Source organism: Elaeis guineensis, chromosome 10, assembly GCF_000442705.2.
Source record: "Elaeis guineensis isolate ETL-2024a chromosome 10, EG11, whole genome shotgun sequence".
Lineage (NCBI taxonomy): Eukaryota > Viridiplantae > Streptophyta > Magnoliopsida > Arecales > Arecaceae > Elaeis > Elaeis guineensis.
Window position 1 is genome coordinate 18,046,963 of NC_026002.2, and position 6,690 is coordinate 18,053,652.

The 6,690-nt window shown below is 42.8% G+C and overlaps 1 long non-coding RNA gene across 1 annotated transcript; it reads left to right on the top strand.

Moving 5' to 3' along the window:
- The first annotated feature begins 2,874 nt into the window (after positions 1 to 2,874).
- Positions 2,875 to 6,130, top strand: LOC140852155 (uncharacterized). The gene is made up of 2 exons (XR_012135133.1): positions 2,875 to 3,579; positions 3,737 to 6,130. It is a non-coding gene; the product is annotated as an uncharacterized lncRNA (long non-coding RNA).
- Positions 6,131 to 6,690: the final 560 nt, after the last annotated feature.

Sequence of the window (6,690 nt, forward strand, 5' to 3'; positions counted from 1 at the left end):
ATTGACATCGATCGAGCAACCGATGGTCGAGTATGGCCGCCATACAGTCCCATCGAGTCATATCAAGTCACATCATCCAGGAGCCATATCCTGAGCAATTTGCTGCACACTATGATGGGACACCACAAAGTTATTAATTATACCACATGCGCGATAAGATCCGCCGCCACAGCTATCCGTGCATCGAACGAAAGGCACGTCTACCGTTAGAGTCAGAGGGATGGCCTGTACTGCTCAGTACAGCTAATAAATCGGGATTGAGCTTTCTCTCTCCCTCTCAACCTCAATCCCTCTATAAATAGAGGTAAGAAGGGACACAAACAAATACATAAGCCAAAACTCTGCCTTTCTTGCTCCTTCATCTGTTGAGTTAGAAACTGACTTGAGCGTCGAAGGATTCCCACTAGAGCAATCTTCAATCAGGACTTATTTTGTAGGCCTTGCAGTCGCTTTCGGATGCTGTCGACCGATCTTTCCACCTGGCTCCAGTTGATCCGACCTCCGTTTAGTTTTCAGTTCAACAAATTGTAAGCTCTCGCTCTTATTTTTGGCCTTTTCGACTGTGCCCTTTTTTCAGCGAGCAGACATCTTCCTCCGATTTCTTGACGTTCGGTGCTCAAGTGCGACGACTCCGCTCTCCAACCGACTATCCCACCGGAGATAGGCCGCAAACCAATCATTCTCTACATTGGCTAGAAAGGGTCTTATGGAGAGAGGTGGACCTCGATTACAATATTGAGAAAATGAACAACAAAATCAAAGCACTAAGGTAGCAGAATTTCGAGGCGGGCCATGATTTGGAGATGACCAACAAGGCCCCCTTTCCTAGAGAAATAATAGGGGACCCTTACCAAAAAAATTCAAAATGTCTTAGTTTGAGCAGTATAATGGCACCTTAGATCTGATGGACCATCTCGAAGCTTTTTGGCTCTCATATTGCTGCAAAGAGTAACTGATATTGTAATACATCGAGCTTTCCTAGCCATCCTCTGAAAAGCTACATGATTTTGGTACTTTAGCCTTCAACCTAGCTCGATTGGCTCCATCTACTAGCTCAGCTGCTAGTTTGCTAGTCATTTCATGAGTAGTAGAAGATACAAAAAGACCTTGACCGGCTTATACACTGTCAAGCAGAGGGAAGATGAGTATCTCCAAGACTATATCGGTTACTTCAGCATTAAGGCATTGAAAGTTTATAAGCTAGATCACTCTATCAAGGTGGCAGCAGTAAAGAATGGCTTAATTAAAGGCTTGCGCTTCAGCTTTTCATTGGAGAAGAGGGCTCCCAAGGATATGACCGAGCTCCTATTCCGAGGAGATGAGTACATCAATGTCAAGGTAACTATAGTTGCTCGGAGGGAGGCAACGAGAGAGAAAATAATAAATAGTGTAAGATCCAAGAAGAAAAGGACCAGTTGTGGAGAAAGCAAAGCTGAGAAGAAAAAAGTGCCATGCAATGAAGGAGTCACCTCGGAAATCAAAAGGCATACCCCCCCTTAACAAGTTCAATAGTTGCACAGCCGACATGGATGGATGGTTCATTGCGTTGCTTATTTGCTATTTGAAAATGTCAATTGCTATGATACTAGTACCAGTGGAATTTCACTAGAAAGTCTTGAGCCTCTGCGAGCCATCAATGAAAGAGAAGGAGATGTTGCCTTCACTGGATCACTTAATTCTCTGTTTGCACGAAGAAACGAAGTAGACGATTACAAGGAGATATGGTAGTGTCATATTGTGGAAATGAATCTGGCTGTGATGTGGACAGAGGGTGTGGAATAATAAGATCCTGATTAATGTGACTACTGATGACTTCGAGCCGCGCGAAGTTGCTGCGAAACTGCAGCTGCTGGCAGCTAATTTTCAAACTTCAGGAATATTAACTCAGCAAGGTCATGAGCAGATGAATATGACGTTCAGGAAGCTGCAAGGAAATTGTGCCTTGGCTAATTCTATGAAATTTCTGTCAGAATGATTTGTAACAATGTAAAGAAATGATTTTCTTTTTATTAAATCAGACAGAGAAATGTTGGCATCTTTAAAAAAAATTTAATCGCGAACTATTGTCTTACATAAATTTACATACCATTTTTACTGTTTGTCAAGAAACATTTATGGCCTATGGGTGGAAGGTGGTTCTTTGAATAAAAGCCAGCAAAATTGTGCATATTCTGTTTATGCCAAAAGAAAACTATGACATCTACTAGTTAATTTCCCAATACTCTAGATGCTAGTGATATTTTTCTGGCACTTCAAATTAGATTTGGACTATAATATTTTTTGTTTAATTGAGTTCTAGTTTCATAAGTGCTTCCCTGAATTTCCTCTTGCTAGGATGTGGGGCAGGATATGATTTCACTTTTTTTTTTTTTTTCTTTTTTCAATTGAAGTTTGCGTCTTTAGAAGGATCACTATCTACACATTGTATTCTGTTTTGTCCTTGGGTGGGAGGATACGTCTATTGATCTATTGCGCATTTGTCAATTAATTAATTCAGCAAGAAAGACCAAGTCCTGGATTGTGATTGATGGAGGGAACATCCACACTGTATACTCACATTTTGTCGTATCTGTCAAACATTTCAAATCGATATCTATTGTGGGCCATAACAAGATCGCATTACTTCATCATTAAGAATCCTTTGAACATCACCATTCCCTTCTCCCCTTAGAATCTCCACTTGCTAGGATTTTTTAGTTTTGGATAAATGGCTTGCAAGGAAATTGTACATAAATCCAAATCAAGATTCAACAGTCTAATGCAATGCATTCTAGCAGCCTAACTTCCTCCTCACTTCCTCTGTTACTGTCACCTTGTTCTGCTTATAAATACTCCCAAGACCTGAAACTGGAGAATTTAATTCTCATACTAGTGCCGAGCTGATTCTCTTAACACACGCCTCCCAGCGCTAGTAGGCCCCTTCGCCCCTTTGTTGCCTCACCTTCTGACGTCCCAAGATATACCCAATTATACATGTCCAGAGCTCCTGCTTCTCGTCTTCCTGTTCTACTGTATCTTTTCTAATAGAGCAGTCGCCTTTCACCTCAGTGAACGCCACCTCTCTGGCCAGAAGAGCACAAAAAATTGCGATTGTGACCGCTGCACGCCACTTCCTCTCCTGCCCTACAACACTATCCCTCAATGTTTGTGACTCCACTAGCTTTGATCCCCGCAAAGCAAACGCTAACGGTAATATTACGGTGATTATCATGAGCATGTCGGATCAGCACTATATCATAAGATATTTTAAATTTTTGGATTATCAATACGATCGCTGACCGCCGTATGAGCTGAAAAGTCCATCTTTATATTGAGCTGAGGCATTTCCGAGGTCTGATCTGTGTATGAGCTGCTCAGTCGACTTATCTCTTCAATGTGCATGATAGCTATCTATCCTAAATAGATGAGATTTGGCGTAACCATCTTTTCTGATCTCGTGGGAGCGATTAAGGGCTGAATTATCTCATCTAGTTTGGCATGTCCGACGGTCTGGCAATCTCGGAATCATGCAATTTCACAACTAACAATCCAACTGTCCGACATCCTTCTATATAAACAACCAAAGCCTCAAAGACTCAGGTAAGTCCAATCAAATCCCTCTTAGAGAATCCGTTGCTGCTCTTTTATTCTCTGTTTTCTGATTTGAGCATCAAAGGGTCCTTGCCGGAGCCACAACCTCCGATTTGAGACTTGTTTTGTAGGTCACTCCAGCGCTAACACCCCATGAGATTTTCAGGTGTTCGTCTTCCGATCTCGATCGATTTCAGCAGCAACAGATAGAGGAAGGGTCTACATTCGCATTCATGGCTCTAAGATGGATATCTTTCTAGCTTTCCAATGCCGTTGCTTCCCGACAGGTGGCCAGCGAAGCTGACAATCAAGTTCAACCACTGGCTCCGAAAATTCCTCTGTCAGTCCAATCGGTTGTCTCTCCATCAATTCAACTGACCCAACCGGCGTCAGTCACGATCGATCAATTCGGTCAGCTCTTTCAGCAAGTTTAACATCTGATAACTGCAATCCAAGTGATCTAGACTTTTTTTGTATCCTTTCAGGTGGCGCCACAGTCTTCCCAGGTTGTCCCTGCACCCCCTACAGCAATGCATCATACAATTTTCTCGATGGTACCATTTGTGCCTTCCGCAACGGTACCTCCGTAGAATCCTACTTTGACTGTAGCTCCACAGCCACCACCTCAATTAGAGCCGCAGGTGCCTCTTCAAAGTTCGAAGAGGAGGTTGACTCATCAAAGTCACTTTAGGGCCCAGCAGCCGGTCAGATGGCGATCTTTAAGCCCACAGTCGGATCACGACTCAACCCCCGAATGCCGATCTCCTCTACACTCCGAAGCTGGTACTATCCATGAAGTTGATTTTGAAAGACGGTTCGAGGAGCTTGACTAGCAATTGGGCTAGAAAATAGAAAAGATCCTCAACAATAATGGCTTATCAGTGCTGCCCTACGAAGGGTATAATAGCCAGCCATTCTTTGCCCCAAGGATTATACAGGAATCACTCCTCCTATACTTCAAACTACCTCAGCTGAAGATCTACGACGGGATCACCGATCTCGTCGATCATGTGGAGACCTTCAAGATAGCCATGCTCCTTCAGAAAGCATCGGATGCAATCTTTTGTCGAGCATTTTCTCCACCCCTTAAGGGGGCCGCTTGGTAGTGATACTCGATTTGAGACTGACGTCTATCCATTCTTTTGAAGACTTGTGTCGGTCTTTCATCGGTCATTTCATTAGCAACCAGCGATAGCAGAAGCGGTCTGACTATTTCCATACCATTAAGTAAAAGAAGGATGAGTCAATCCGCTCTTTTATGAATGATTCAATATGACGATCTTGGAGGTCCAAAACCTGAACCAGTCGACCGTAGTGGCTGCAATGATGAGCGATCTGCTGAAGAATGATTTGAAAAAATCATTAGTTAAGATTTATTCTCAAGATCTCCCGGATATGCTTTCTCATGCAGAGAAGTATGCATGCATAGAAGAAGCCTTTGTTGATAATACTTCTATTGGGTCAATCGTGATGGGATCAAGTAAATAGCGCTATCCAAGATGAGAGGAGAAAAAATGCCAGCGCTCCTAGTCGCCGCCCCAGAGGTGGAATAATAGGGGTTGAAATCATCGATCTCGCAGTCCTTTGAAAAAGATTCGGCAACCATCACCTCCTGGACAGTATAATAACTACACTCCCCTGACTGTTCTTCAGAGAGAGATATTGTTACAAGTGGAGCCTGAGTTATCTGAGCCTCAACTGATGAGAACAAGATCGGAATACCGTCGAGACCCGAATAAATACTGCTTTTACCATCATAACCATGGTCACGATGCTGAAGATTGATACCGGCTTCGCAATGAGATCGAAAGACCTGTCAGGCAAGGGTGGCTGAATTATTTTGTCCGGAGAGCGGCCCCTCAATATCGAGCTCTGAGAGTTTAGCAGCCACTCTCTTTGCCTCAGCAGCCTCTCCCTCTGCCTCAGCCACAGCAAGCCCCAGCACGGCAGGAACAACAGCAGGTCAGAGGGCAAATGGCGGAAGAAAAGTGATCCATCTGAGGAGAAATTCACATGATTACTAGGGGGTTGCGTAGGTCAGAAAAGTTCCTTGGCTTGCAACGCCATCCTCGGCCATCCTAGCCTGTGGACTTTGAAAGCTGATGTCTCAAGCTACCGTCTAGTGATGAAGTCTTTGATCAAGTAGGGAGTCGGATAGATCCGAGGCAACCAAGCCATAGCTCGTGAATATTTTGCCACCAAGCTAAGAAGCAGAGAATCAACCAGCCCCGACAGAGATCCAGCCTGAGCTCTTGATAGGCTTGGATGCAAGGGAGGACCTTTTAGATGTTTCGCTGAGGAAGAAAAATTCGAGCCGGATGGTGAGAATCGCTCGTGACTAGATGAGGTAACCAAATATCGATTAATTAATTTTTTACAGAAAAATGTGGATCTTTTCGTCTGATTTGCTGCAGACATGTTCGGCATCGATTCTAAGGTGATATCCCTGTTGAAAAATATGTCCTAAAAGCCAATCGTCAATCTTTTGACGGTTGAGCAACCTTGTATTGTAATTGATTTATTAATCAATAAAATATATTTTTGATATTTTCATCATAAATTTTCATCTTCTAATGAACTCTGTTATTGTGATGAAGTCCTTAGGACTATTTAGGTTCGATAAAGAGAGGATTTATTGATTAGTTCTTAAAATTATTCACGATTAAATGATAGACTGTTAATAAGGATGATAGTTTCTATCAAGCACAGGTCGCTGTAGGCCATATGGATTGGTTGTCCTCTTAACCAATGAGTGTAGAGACACTGGTATGGCTTACAAGTGAGATATAAGGATACATCATCATTGAACGTGACCAACTCCAGAGCATTCTGCTGTCGAGAATGTCTCTGATGGAATATAGGTATAAGTGTTCCTTAGACCTGAGATCGTCTCAATGACTTGCAAGCAACTCACTGTGCTTTGGTATTGGACTAACTGAATTTTTAATTTAGTGACGGAAGGCTTCTGGGCACAGTCAAGTACTTGCGAAGTCAGAGTATGATCAAGATGGATTGACCACTTCAAGAGTTGGAGAAGAATGAGTCACTGTATTTCAATTTAGCAAAATCTTGGCCAGGATAATCCATCAGATGGATTTGATATTTTGAAATACAATGTAG